The 15,156-nt window shown below is 39.6% G+C and overlaps 1 non-coding gene across 1 annotated transcript; it reads right to left on the minus strand.

Annotated features, from left to right (window-relative positions):
- Positions 1–8,879: 8,879 nt before the first annotated feature.
- Positions 8,880–8,983, minus strand: LOC130938308 (small nucleolar RNA R71). Its single transcript, XR_009069478.1, has one exon. It is a non-coding gene; the product is annotated as a small nucleolar RNA R71 (small nucleolar RNA).
- Positions 8,984–15,156: the final 6,173 nt, after the last annotated feature.

A 15,156-nucleotide genomic window follows, 5' to 3' on the forward strand; every position in this document is an offset into this window, starting at 1 on the left:
ACCAGAAATAGAAAAAGTGACATCAAAACTGAGATCAACAAATTGACCAACAGAAACAAGATTAAAGTTCAATTTGGGAATATAATAAGTATCAGGAAAATTAAGAGTTGGCTGGAAAATAGAACTAGTGTGTGTCGCGTGCAAAAGGAAACTATTAGCAGTATTGACAAAATGTGCATTTGTAGTGGTAGCCAAAGACGAAAAAAGATGACGCAAATGAGGCATGTGATTAAAGCAACCAAAATCAAAATACCATTTAGATTACTTGGAGGAGTCGAAAAAGCAGCAGGAGTATTACCAGAAAGGGAAAGAAGATGCTTAAGAGACGCAATATTGGATAGAGAGACAGAAGGCAGAGTGAGAGGAGCAGAGGTGGGAGATTCAGTAGTAGTAACAGCAGAAGCAGACCCATGCTTGGGATGAAAAGGATACTTGTGGTGATCAGGACGTGGAGGGCGAGTGGGACAGGTAGTAATCAAATATCCTGAGAGCTTGCAGTAACGACAGAATAGTTGTGGACAATGGTAGCTAATGTGACCTCTCTGTTGGCATGTGCGACATTCAACAAAAGGACAATCTGAGAAGAGGTTCCCAGAACATTGACAGTTGCGACAAAATTTATCTTTTCTGTCTATGGAAGCATAAACATCTATTTTTGCCATAATAGCAGATACAAAGATCAATGAGAGGAGAGAAAAACTGCAAACTTGGAGTCGAAAATGAGAAAACGAAGGACAAAATTGAAAATAGCTCACCAAAAAACCTTAGGGTAGATCCCACCGGCTGCCACTTCATCCAAGGAGAACACGTGGTAGCGTCTGATAGGAGGAAGAAAAACACGTCAGCAACACGTGGCAGCGTCTGGATGGAGGAAGGAAGCACGTGGGTCAGCCAGTCGAAGCGGGTCGGGTCCAGGCGCAGGTCGTTGGGTCAGAACGGAGCAGTGGCTGAGCGACACGTGGATGGCGTTAGGCCTTTGATTGAAGGCCCAATCGGATGGCTCAGGATGAATCTGGAAAGGAGAGAAACCTGATGGCGGCAGCTTATTTCGGCGGCGCGTGGAGGCGCTTCCGGCGGCGGATGGAGGTGATTTCGGTGGCGTTGGAATCACAGCGACAAGGCGAACACGGTGGTAACGAGGGTGATGAACCAAAACATCGAAAAGTGATATAAAAATGAGGCCAAAGAACACTGTCAAAAAAGAGAAACAACGAGCTATGAATTAATTTTCTTGGGAAAAAAACTATACTCTTGATACCATGTTAGAAACAAGAGAGCAATCTAAAGAAGGTGTTTTTGTATATTATTCCGTCTAAGGAAAAGTACAATGTATAAGGGGTATATATAGCTGCTAGTAGAATCAAAGTAATAAAAGCATAGAATCCTATAATTAATATACAGATACGCTATATAAATACCAATGATACTAATTGATCTAATTTGATTCTAATGATTCTCTAAACAGAAATGAAATCAGAATTGAAGAAAGTAAAAAAGAAGCGTTGTAGGCAAATATAGAAGAACTTAAAGGTCAAAATAACAATAATGGGTTAGAAATCACAATACAATTAGAGACACCATTACTATAGGAACTACAAATGGAAGAAAGCTATTGCAATGATAAATCCAGCGTTAATTGGCTCAAGAGTGGTGATCAGAATACACGTTTTCTTTTTCGTACCAAGTTTCAAACGAAAATAGAAAAAATAAAATGAAAATTCCTTTAATAAAGAGTGAATTTTTACTTAATTTGGATAGAATATGTGCATACATATGGTAATTTTTTAACAGGCCCTTTTTTATTTTTTTATTTTTTTTTAAAGTAAAAAGCTCAACACAATAAAAGTGGAGCAAATAGACATAGAAAATCGGACTTAAAAGAAGACACAACAACATGAACAATTTTCCTTGTCATCTCCAGCATAGCCATCAACAACAAAAGGGATTCACACCTTTTCACTCGTTAGCACTGGCCGAGGTCATGTTGATAATTTCTCTAACATCTTTGCTTGTGTTTTGGAAAATTCTCTTGTTCCTTTTCAGCCAAATGTTCCAAACGATCGCACAGAAGCATCTCAACCGTTGTTTACGATCCTCCTTGCTCCTCGGTTCCTCTATCCAACTTAGAAAATGCTCCTTTATCGTACTCGGACAAGTCCATTGTCGGCCAAATACTGAAACCCAAGCAAAAGCACAACCCAGAAACAAGTGATGTACATGTTCCACATTTTTATTACAAAAAACACATATAATATCTCTCTGGCTGATAATTCCAAACTGGCTTAGCCTTTCCTTTGTATACACTCTGTCTATCAGGACAAACCAGGCAAACAGCTCCACTCTTGGTGGAACTAAATCTTTCTAAACAGTCCAAGTGAAGCTTTAGCTGGTTACTTTCTCTGGAAGCATTTCCTCTTGCATCACCTGCACAAATGAGTTAGTTGAAAAAACACCTTGCCTATCATATTTCCACACCACTCTATCCTTCCTATTATTCACTAATCTCACAGGTCTCAAAGTCTCATGTAATTGAGTAAGAAGTTCCAATTTTCATTGAAAGTTCCGAATCCACTCAAACCCATCCCAAAACCCGCAATCTCCTATAACAGATCCACATTGATTTGAAACAGAAAAAAACCTCGGGAACCGATCCTTCAGAGAACCACAGTATAGCCAAAGATCCTCCCAAAACTGAGTCCGTCGTCCATCACCAACCTCCAAGGACAAGCCTGTAATCATCTTATCACTTATATGTTGATTCGGAATCTGTAACTGGCATATATCCTTCTTTCCATGGGCCTCCTCTAGTAGGTAACACTTGAGTTGATAGTAGGTTATTGGGACTTAGATTATTACAAAAACATGCCACCTTCTTCCATAACAGGCACTCTTCCTTTGCAAACCGTCACCACCACTTAAACAATAGGATTGTGTTGTGAACCATATCATCTCCAACTCCCAACCCGCCTAGTTTCTTTGGAGCCTGCACCACTTTCCACCTTACAAATGTCATACCATTGCTACCATCTTCCTTACTGCACAAGAATCTTCTCTGCAAGGAGATCAATCTTTTCGCAACAGCTTTCGGCATATTGAATAAACTCAAATAATACACTGGCAAACTATTTAACACTGATTTAATAAGCACCAACTTTTTCGCTTTTTTTAGCACTTTAGCTTTTCACATACTGATTTTCTCCTCCATCTTGTCTATAATAGGCTTCCAGGTCTTCACTAGCCTCAGATTAGCTCCTAAAGAGATTCCAAGGTATTTAACTGGAAGTGTGTCCCCCTTACAACCTAACAGGTTACACATACTCCGGACCCACTGCTCATCACAATTAATTGGAATCAAGCTGGACTTATCAAAGTTGATACTCAACCCTGACATCAACTCAAAGCATCGCAGAAGCCGCTTGTAATTCTGAATAGTCTCCTTTTCTGGTGGACAAAATAGAATGGTATCATCCGTAAACTGAAGGTAGGACAATTCTATGCTATCTTTCCAAACAAACAAAGATGATATACGTCTATTTCTCACTGCCTCACCAATCATTTGATGTAGCACATCCACAACCAGTACAAACAAGAAAGTCGAGAGCAGATCACCTTGTCTCAGGCCTCTTTCCATTTTGAATGGTTTAGATGGTGAACCGTTTATCAACATCGACATAGATGCAGTTGTGACACACTCCATAACCCACGCTCTCCATTTATTTCCAAATCCCATCTTCTGTAGCACTATGTCCACAAAAATTTACTTAACTCTATCGTATGTTTTTTGGAAATCTAGCTTGATTATTGCAGCCTCCTTTTTCCTCGGTTTAAGCCAGTTAACTATTTTTGCACGCGATAAGTTTCCCATCATGTATTTTTTTCCTTCACAAATGCACTTTGAGTCTCCCCTACTAACGCTGGCATCACTGATCGCATCCTCTTGACTAGCATCTTCGAGATAACCTTATATACAAAGCCCACCATACTAATAGGTCGCAAGTCTTTAATCTTCTTCGCCCCTGTGAACTTAGGTGCTAGCGCCTCCCAAGTGATATTGGAGTCCACCAGTAACTTGGTCGTCTGGAAAAATCTCATCACTGCTACTGTGAAATTAGACCCAATCTCATCCCAACATTTCTTAATGAAATTCATGTTGTACCCGTCACAACCTGGTACCTTAGATGACTCACAGTCCCACACAGCCTCTTTGATCTCCTTAGCCGAAGGCAGCACTTCAAGAGCCACAACATCCTCCTCTTCTATCTTGACCACCAGACCATCTCTGAACCCCACAACAGGAAAGTCTTCCTGACCACTCTTTATTCTAGCTGGATTCCTGACTAGTCTGCCATTGATTACCAGTGTAGCAATCCTATTGTTCCGCCTTCTTGCTGAAGCTATATTGTAGAAGTATCTTGTATTTTTGTCCATATCCTTCGCGTGCCGAGATTGAGACATTTGTTTCCAATGTATCTCTTTTCTCACATACCATCTCTCGCAACAAGTAACCATCACCTTTCTTCTAGCCTCCATCGTTCTATCGTACACCCATCACTGACCATATCATCAATCCTCTTTATTTTTTCCTCAAATTTTGTAATTTTCTTGTCCATCTCACTATAATTGGCCTTATGCCATCTCCCCAGCGGACCTGTCAGAGCCTTCAATTTCTTTGTGAACTGTAACTCCCCCAAGCTTCTCCATTCCTCATTGACCATTTTGAGAAATCCATCATGCATATAAGGCTTCGAAATGGCCTCGGGCCTCACCTCAGCTTTCTATCCTCCACTATTATAGGGCAATGATCTGACAAACCCCTTGACCCACTGATGAGCGGATAATTTATACGCTTTTTGGCATTGTTTTTATATAGTTTTTAGTAAGTTCAAGCTACTTTTAGGGATGTTTTCCTTAGTTTTTATGTTAAATTCACATTTCTGGACTTTACTATGAGTTTGTGTGTTTTTCTGTGATTTTAGGTAAATTCTGACTGAAATTGAGGGATTTGAGCAAAACTCTGAAAAAGGCTGACAAAAGGACTGCTGATGCTGTTGGATTCTGACCTCCCTGCACTCGAAATGGATTTTCTGGAGCTACAGAACTCCAATTGGCGCGCTCCACGGCGTTGGAAAAGTAGACATCCAGGGCTTTCCAGCAATATATAATAGTCCTACTTTATTCGAAGAATGATGACGTAACTTGGCGTTGAACGCCAAGTACACGCTGCTGTCTGGAGTTAAACGCCAGAAAAACGTTATTATCCGGAGTTGAACGCCCAAAACACGTCATAACTCAGAGTTCAACTCCAAGAGAAGCCTCTGCTCGTGTATTGATCAAGCTCAGCCCAAGCACACACCAAGTGGCCCCGGAAGTGGATTATGCATCAATTACTTACTCATGTAACCCTAGGAGCTAGTTTATTATAAATAGGATGAATTATTGATGTATTTGACATCTTTGGTCTCAGTTTTGTTTTATTCTTCATCCTAAGAGACTATGATCACGTTTTAGGGGGCTGGCCATTCGGCCATGCCTGGACCTCTTTCACTTATGTATTTTCAACGGTGGAGTTTCTGCACACCATAGATTAAGGGTGTGGAGCTCTGCTGTACCAAAGATTAATGAAGTTCTATTTTCTTTTATTCAAATCTATCTTATTCTTATTCCAAGATATTCATTCGTACCCAAGAACATGATGAATGTGATGAGTTAGAAACCCTCATCACTATTCTCACTGATGAACGCGCGTGATTGACAACCACTTCCGTTCTACATGCAACAAGGCTTGAATGTGTATCTCTTAGATTCCCAACAGAATCTTCGTGGTATAAGCTAGATAGATGGCGGCATTTTGAGGATCCGTAAAGTCTCACCTTGTCTGTGGTATTCCGAGTAGGATCCTAGGAATCCGGAAAGTCCAACCTTGTCTGTGGTGTTCCGAGTAGGATTTCGGTAATGAATGACTGTGACGTGCTTCAAACCTGTAACCTGCTGGGCGTTGGTGACAGACGCAAAAAAGGGATTCTATTCCAGTAGGGGAGGGAACCAACCGGTGATTGGCCGTACTGTGACAGAGTGCGTGAGCATTAGCTTTCACTGCGAGGATGGGATGTAGCTATCAACCATGGGTGATGCCTCCAGACTGGTTAGCTGTGCGAGTGACAGCGCATAGGATATTTCCCCGTGAGGATGAAAGTAGCCACAGTTGATGGTGAACCCCTATACAAAGCTTGCCATGGAAAGGAGTAAGAAGGATTGAGTAGAAGCAGTAGGAGAGCAGGCGTCCAAGAGCTCTACAGCATCTCCATTCCGCTTATCTGAAATTCCTACCAATGAATCTGCATAAGTATTTCTATCCTTTTTATTATGTATTTTCTTTTTATTTTATTAATCAGATTTAAACCCATAATCCAATTTTAATCTCCCTAACTGAGATCTGCAAGGTGACCATAGCTTGCTTCATACCAACAATCTCTGTGGATTCGACCCTTACTCACGTAAGGTTATTACTTGGACGACCCAGTACACTTGCTGGTTAGATGAACGGAGTTGTGAATTTCAATAAAGAAAATAAACAGTGCCCTAAGGGTATATTCATACTAAAGCTCAACAGATAGAAGAACATAGTGATCACAATTTCGTCCATCAAGTTTTTGGCGCCGTTGCCGGGGATTGTTCGAGTATGGACAACTGACGGTTCATCTTGTTGCTCAGATTAGGTAATTTTCTTTTCAAAAATCTTTTTCAAAATTTTTCTTTTATTTTTCGTTTTTCCTAACATTATTTTCGAAAATAATCCAAAAAAATTAGAAAATAATAAAAATAAAAAATATTTTGTGTTTCTTGTTTGAGTCTTGTGTTAATTTTTAAGTTTGGTGTCAATTGCATGCTTTTAAAATTTTTCTTGCATTTTTTCGAAAATTCATGCATTCTAGTGTTCTTCATGATCTTCAAGTGTTCTTGATAAGTCCTCTTGTTTGATCTTGATGATTTCTTGTTTTGTGTTGTTTCTTGTTTTTCATGTGCATTTTTGCATTCAATTTTCCATGCATTAAAGATTTCTAAGTTTGGTGTCTTGCATATTTTCCTTGCATAAAAAATTTTTCAAATTTATGTTCTTGATGTTCATCATGATCTTCAAAGTGTTCTTGGTGTTCATCTTGACATTCATAGCATTCTTGCATGCATTCATGATTTGATCTAAAAATTTCATGCATTGAGTATTTTTGTTGTTTTTCTCTCTCATAATTAAAAATTTAAAAATAAAAAAAAAAAATCTTTTCCTTATTTCCCTCCAAAATTTTGAAATTTTGGGTTGACTTGGTCAAAAATTTTTAAAATTAGTTGTTTCTTACAAGTCAAATCAAAATTTCAATTTTAAAAATCTTATCTTTTCAAAATCTTTTTCAAAAATCATATCTTTTTCATTTTTTTTCTATTTTTCGAAAATTTCAAAAATATTTTTCAAATTATTTTCAAAATCTTTTTCTTATCTTTATATATAATTTTCGAAAATTAGCTAACAATTAATGTGATTGGTTCAAAAATTTGAAGTTTGTTACTTTGTGAAGAAAGGTTCAATCTTTAAGTTCTAGAATCTTATCTTGTAGGTTAGTTAAGTTATTTTAAAAACTAAATCTTTTTCAAAATATTTTTTTCTTAAAACTTTTATCTTATCTCTTATCTTATTCTTTTAAAATTTTATCTTTTTCAAAATTGATTTTAAAATATCTTATCTAACTTACTATCTTCTTATCTTTTCAAATTTGATTTCAAATCTTTTTCACAATCAACTAACTAACTTTTTGTTTGCCTCTTATCTTTTTCAAAACCACCTAACTAATTCTCCCTCTATTTTCGAAAATATCTCTCTCTTTTCAAAAATTCTTTTAATTATTAATTGTTTCATGTTTTAATTTTAATTACAATTTATCTCTAAATTTTCGAAAATCACTAACTCCTTTTTAAAATTATTTTCGAATTTTCTCTTCTCTTTTCTTCTTCTATTTAATTATTTAATTACTAACACTTCTCTTCACCTCTCTTCATCCATAAATCCGAATCCATCCTTCTTCTTTCTTCTACCCCCTTCTTTTTCTACTAACATAAAGGAATCTCTATACTGTGACATAGAGGATTCCTCTTTCTTTTCTTGTTCTCTTCTCCTTCATATGAGCAGGAACAGGGATAAAGGCACTCTTGTTGAAATTGATCCAGAACCTGAAAGGACTCTGAAGAGAAGATTAAGAGAAGCTAAATTACAACAATCCAAAAACATCTTTAAGAGAAACAACCTTTCAGAAATTTTCGAACAGGAAAAGGACATGGCAGCCGAAAATAATAATAATAAGGCAAGGAGAATGCTTGGTGACTTCACTAAGCCAACGTCCAAGTTTGATGGAAGAAGCATCTCCATTCCTGCCATTGGAGCCAATAACTTTGAGCTTAAGCCTCAACTAGTTGCTTTAATGCAACAAAAACTGCAAGTTTTATGGACTTCCATCTGAAGATCCTTATCAGTTTTTAACTGAGTTCTTGCAGATCTGTGAGACTGTAAAGACAAGAAGCATCTCCATTCCTGCCATTGGAGCCAATAACTTTGAGCTTAAGCCTCAACTAGTTGCTTTAATGCAACAAACTGCAAGTTTTATGGACTTCCATCTGAAGATCCTTATCAGTTTTTAACTGAGTTCTTGCAGATCTGTGAGACTGTAAAGACAAATGGAGTTGATCCTGAAGTCTACAGACTCATGCTTTTCCCTTTTGCTGTAAGAGACAGAGCTAGAGTGTGGTTGGATTCTCAACCCAAGGATAGCCTGGACTCATGGGATAAGCTTGTCACTGCATTCTTAGATAAGTTCTTTCCTCCTCAAAAGCTGAGCAAGCTGAGAGTGGATGTTCAAACCTTCAAACAAAAAGATGGTGAATCCCTCTATGAAGCTTGGGAAAGATACAAGAAGCTGACCAAAAGATGTCCATCTGACATGTTTTCAGAATGGACCATATTAGATATATTCTATTATGGTCTCTCTGAATTTTCGAAAATGTCATTGGATCATTCTGCAGGTGGATCTATTCACCTGAAGAAAATGCCTGGAGAGGCTCAAGAACTCATTGACATGGTTGCAAACAACCAGTTCATGTATACTTCTGAGAGGAATTTCGTGAACAATGGGGTACCTCAGAAGAAGGAGTTCTTGAAATTGATGCTCTGAATGCCATATTGGCTCAGAACAAAGTGTGACTCACAGGTCAACATGATCTCTCAAAATCTGAATGGATTGCAACATGCATCCAACAGTACTAGAGAGGCAGCTTCTGAGAAGCTTATGATCCTGAAAACCTGCCATGGCAGAGGTTAATTACTTAGGTGAACCTTATGGAAACACCTATAACTCATCATGGAGAATCATCCAAATTTCTCCTGGAAGGATCAACAAAAACCTCAACAAGGTTTTAACAATGGTGGACGCAATAGGCTGAACAATAGTAAGCCATATCCATCATCTTCTCAGCAACAGAGAACTCTGAACAAAATAATTCTAATTTAGCCAATATAGTCTCTGATCTGTCAAAGGCCACTTTCAGTTTCATGAATGAAACCAGATCTTCCATTAGAAATCTGGAAGCACAAGTGGGCCAGCTGAGTAAGAAAGTCATTGAGACTCCTCCCAGTACTCTCCCAAGCAATACAGAAGAAAATCCAAAAGGAGAGTGCAAGGCCATTGACATAGTCAAAATGGCCGAATGCACTAGGGAGGAGAAGGACGAAAATCCTAGTGAGGAAGACCTCCTGGGACGTTCCTCAAGCAAGAAGGAGTTTCCTATTAAGGATCCTGAGGAATCTGAGGCTCATCTAGAGACCATAGAGATTCCATTAAATCTCCTTCTGCCATTCATGAGCTCTGAAGAATATTCATCCTCTGAAGAGGATGAAGATGTGATTGGAGAGCAAGCTGCTCTATATTTAGGAGCTATCATGAAGCTGAATGCCAAGCTGTTTGGTAATGAGACTTAGGGAAGTGAACCTCCCTTGCTCATTAGTGAACTAGATACTTGGATTCAGAGAACTCTACCTCAAAAGAGACAAGATCCTGGCAAGTTCTTAATACTTTGCACCATTGGCACCATGAGCTTTGAAAAAGCTCTATGTGATCTGGGGTCAGGGATAAATCTGATGCCACTCTCTGTAATGGAGAAGCTGGGGATCATTGAGGTACAACCAGCCTTGTTCTCATTACAATTGGCAGACAAGTCCATGAGACAAGCTTATGGAATCGTAGAGGACGTGCTAGTAAAGGTTGAAGGCCTCTACATCCCTACTGATTTCATAATCCTAGACACTAGGAGGGAAGATGATGAATGCATCATCCTAGGAAGACCTTTCCTAGCCACAGCAGGAGCTGTGATAGATGTCAACAGAGGTGAGTTAGTCCTTCAATTGAATGGGGACTACCTTGTGTTTAAGGCACATGGCTATCCCTCTGTGACAAAAGAGTAAGCATGAAGAGCTTCTCAGTTCAAGGTCAAGAAGAGCCCACACAGTCAGACTCTAAGTTTGGTGTTGTGAGGCCACAACTAAAACTCTAAGTTTGGTGTTCAAACCCCATATCCAAACTCTAAGTTTGGTGTTGGGAATACCACCTTAAGTTGACCTGATCATCTTGTGGCTCCAAGAGAGCCACTGTCAAGCTATTGACATTAAAGAAGCGCTTGTTGGGAGGCAGCGCTTGTTGGGAGGCAACCCAATTTTATTATCTAATTTTATTTATTTTGTTTCTTGTTATTTTTGTGTTTTATTAGGTACATGATCATGAGGAGTCACGAAAAAAATCAAAAAAATTAAAAACAAAGTCAAAAACAGAAGAAAAAATTTTTCACCCTGGAGGCAGCACAGGCTGGCGTTCAACGCCAGTAAGGTGCATCTATCTGGCGTTCAACGCCAGAACAGAGCACCATTCTGGCGCTGAACGCCCAAAACAAGCAACAACCTGGCGTTAAACGCCAGGATGCGCACACAGAGGACAAACTGGTGCTGAACGCCAGAAACAAGCATGAAACTGGCGTTCAACGCCAGAAACATGCATTACATGGGCGTTTAACGCCCAGAACATGCACCAATGGGCGTTTGAACGCCAGGATGATGCATGAAGGCATGTTACATGCCTATATGGTGAAGGAATGGTATTTCTTTTCACCTCAGGATCTGTGGACCCCACAGGATCCCCACCTCAGGGTCTGTGGACCCCACAGGATCCCCACCTACCTTTTTCTTTTAATCCTAATCACACTCTCCTAATCCAAATCTCAACCTCAATTCCTCTTCCCAATTACCCCATTCACCATTCACATCAACCCCTCTTCCCCATAAACCCCATGGTCGGCGAAATTGTGAACTATACTTTTTCACAACTCTCATAATCCCTGGTAATGGCTCCAAAAACTTGGTGCGCTCAATACCATGGCATTACACAACTTCGCACAACTAACCAGCAAGTGCACTGGGTCGTCCAAGTAATAAACCTTACGTGAGTAAGGGTCGATCCCACGGAGATTGTTAGTATTGAAGCAAGCTATGGTCATCTTGTAAATCTTAGTCAGGCAAACTCAAATGTGTATGATGATGATGAACGAAAATAACATAAAAGATAAAGATAGTGATACTTATGTATATCATTGGTGTAAGAGCTTCAGACAAGTGTATGAAGATGCCTTCCCTTCCGTCTCTCTGCTTTCCTACAGCCTTCATCCAATCCTTTCTTACTCCTTTCCATGGCAAGCTCGTATAGGGTCTCACTGTTGTCAGCAGCTACCTCCCGTCCGCGCAGTGAAAGCTAATGCAAAGCACTCTGTCACAGTGCCGCCAATCACCGGTTTGGTTCCCTCCCACAGGAATAACTCTTTTGCATTGTCACCAACGCCCAGTAGGTTACAGGTTTGAAGCACGTCACAGTCATTCAATCATTGAATCCTACTCAGAATACCACAGACAAGGTTAGACCTTCCGGATTCTCTTGAATGCTGCCATCAGTTCTTGCCTATACCACGAAGACTCTGATCTCACGGAATGGCTGGCTCGTTTGTCAGGCGAGCACTCGGTTGTCAGGCGATCAACCATGCATCGTGCAATCAGGAATCCAAGAGATATTCACTAAAGCCTCGAATGCTTGTAGAACAAGAATGGTTGTCAGTCACCTTGTTCATAGGTTGAAGAACGAGTGATATCTTAGATAAAGAACAAGCGGAATTGAATAGAAGAACAATAGTAATTGCATTAATACTCGAGGTACAGCAGAGCTCCACACCTTAATCTATGGTGTGTAGAAACTCCACCGTTGAAAATACATAAGAACAGGGTCTAGGCATGGCCGAATGGCCAGCCTCCCAGAGGTCTAAGATAGCATAAAACAAAGATAGCTACCAAAGTCTGTGTCCACATCTAATAGTAAAAGGTCCTACTTATAGAAAACTAGTACATAGATGAGTAAAAGACATAAAAATCCACTTCCGGGCCCACTTGGTGTGTGCTTGGGCTGAGCAATCAAGGAAATTCGTGTAGAGACCTTTTCTGGAGTTAAACGCCAGCTCCCATGCCAGTTTGGGCGTTTAACTCCAACTTTTATTCCTGTTCCGGCGTTTAACGCTGGAATTCCTGAGGCCGGATTGCTTCGCGGGTTTGGGCCATCAAATCTTGGACAAAGTATGGACTATTATATATTGCTGGAAAGCCCTGGATGTCTACTTTCCAACGCCGTTGAGAGCGCGCCAATTGGGCTTCTGTAGCTCCAGAAAATCCACTTCGAGTGCAGGGAGGTCAGAATCCAACAGCATCTGCAGTCCTTTTTGGTCTCTGAATCAGATTTTTGCTCAGGTCCCTCAATTTCAGCCAGAAAATACCTGAAATCACAGAAAACACACAAATCATAGTAAAGTCCAGAAAAGTGAATTTTAAATAAAACTACTAAAAATGTACTAAAATCTAACTAAAAGATATCAAAAACATACTAAAAACAATGCCAAAAAGTATACAAATTATCCGCTCATCACAACACCAAACTTAAATTGTTGCTTGTCCTCAAGCAACTGAAAATCAAATAAGATCAAAAAGAGAGAATATGCAATGAATTCCAAAAACATCTGTGAAGATCAGTATTAATAGATGAGCGGGGCTTTTAACCTTCTGTCTCTGAACAGTTTTGGCATCTCAATCTATCCCTGAAATTCAGAATGGTTGGCTTCTTTAGGAACTCAGAGTCCAGATAGTGTTAATGATTCTCCTAGTAAAGTATGATGATTCTTGAACATAGCTATTATTGAGTCTTGGCTGTGGCCCAAAGCACTGTCTTCCAGTATTACCACCGGATACATACATGCCACAGACACATAATTGGGTGAACCTTTCAGATGTGACTCAGCTTTGCTAAAGTCCCCAATTAGAGGTGTCCAGGGTTCTTAAGCACACTCTTATTGCCTTGGATCACAACTTTATTTCTTTTCTTTTTCTTTCTTTCTTTCTTTTTTTTTTTTTTCGATTTTTTTTTTTTTTTCGGTTTTTTTTTTTTTTTTTTTTTTTTTGAATAGCTTTTTCTTGCTTCAAGAATCATTTTATTGATTTTCAGATCCTCAGTAACATGTCTCCTTTTTCATCATTCTTTCAAGAGCCAACATTCATGAACCACAAATTCAAGATACATATGCACTGTTTACACATACATTCAGAGAACAAAAATATTGCCACCATCAAAATAATTAAACTATTATAAAATTCAAAATTCATGCAATTCTTCCTTTTTCAATTAAGCACATTTTTATTCAAGAAAGGTGATGGATTCATAGGACATTCATAACTTTAAGGCATAGACACTAAGACACTAATGATCATAAGACACAAACATGGATAACATAAAGCATAAAATTCGAAAAACAGAAGAATAAATAACAAGGAAATCAAGGAATGGGTCCACCTCAGTGATGGCGGCTCTTCCTTGCTTTGAAGGTCCTATGGAGTGCTTGAGCTCCTCAATGTCTCTTCCTTGCCTTGTTGCTCCTCCTCATGATTCTTTGATCTTCTCTAATCTCATGAAGGATGATGGAGTGTTCTTGGTGCTCCACCCTTAGTTGTCCCATGTTGGAACTTAATTCTCCTAGGGAGGTGTTTAGTGCTCCCAATAGTTTTGTGGAGGAAAGTTCATCCTTGAGGAATCTCAGGGATTTCTTGATGAGAGGGGTCTCTTGTGTATTCCATCCTTTTCTTGGTGATGGGCTTGTCCTCATCAATGGGGATATCTCCTTCTATGTCAACTCACACTGAATAACAGAGGTGACAAATGAGGTGAGGAAAGGCTAATCTTGCCAAAGTGGAGGTCTTGTCTGCCACTTTATAGAGTTCTTGAGCTATAACCTCATGAACCTCTATTTCTCTCCAATCATGATACTATGGATCATGATGGCCCGTCTATGGTAACTTCGGACGGTTGCTAGTGGGAATGATTGAGCGTTGTATGAACTCTAACCATCCTCTAGCCACGGGTTTGAGGTCATGCCTTTCAATGGACCGGCTTTCCTCTTGAGTCTTGCCTCCATTGTGCGCCCTCTTCACATATGACTGTGAGGACTTGGTCCAACCTTTGATCAAAGTTGACCCTTCTAGTGTAAGGATGCTCATCTCCTTGCATCATAGGCAAGTTGAACGCCACCCTCACACTCTCCGGACTAAAATCCAAGTATTTCCCCCGAACCATAGTAAGATAATTCTTGGATTCGGGTTCACACTTTGGTCATGGTTCTTTGTGATCCATGCATGGCATAGAACTCTTGAACCATCAAGATTCCAACTTGTTGAATGGGGTTGGTGAGAACTTCCCAACCTCTTCTTTGGATCTCATGGCGGATCTCCGGATATCACCTTTTTGAGTAAAAAGGGGACTTCGGGGATCACCTTCTTCAAGGCCACAACTTCATAGAAGTGGTCTTGATGCACCTTTGAGAGGAATCTATCCATCTCCCATGACTCGGAGGTGGAAGCTTTTGCTTTCCCTTTCCTCTTTTTAGAGGTTTCTCCGGCCTTTGGTGCCATAATGGTATGGAAAAACGAAAAAAGCACGCTTTTACCACACCAAACTTAAAATGTTGCTCGTCCTCGAGCAAAAGAGGAAAGAA

This window comes from Arachis stenosperma, chromosome 6, assembly GCF_014773155.1.
Source record: "Arachis stenosperma cultivar V10309 chromosome 6, arast.V10309.gnm1.PFL2, whole genome shotgun sequence".
NCBI lineage: Eukaryota > Viridiplantae > Streptophyta > Magnoliopsida > Fabales > Fabaceae > Arachis > Arachis stenosperma.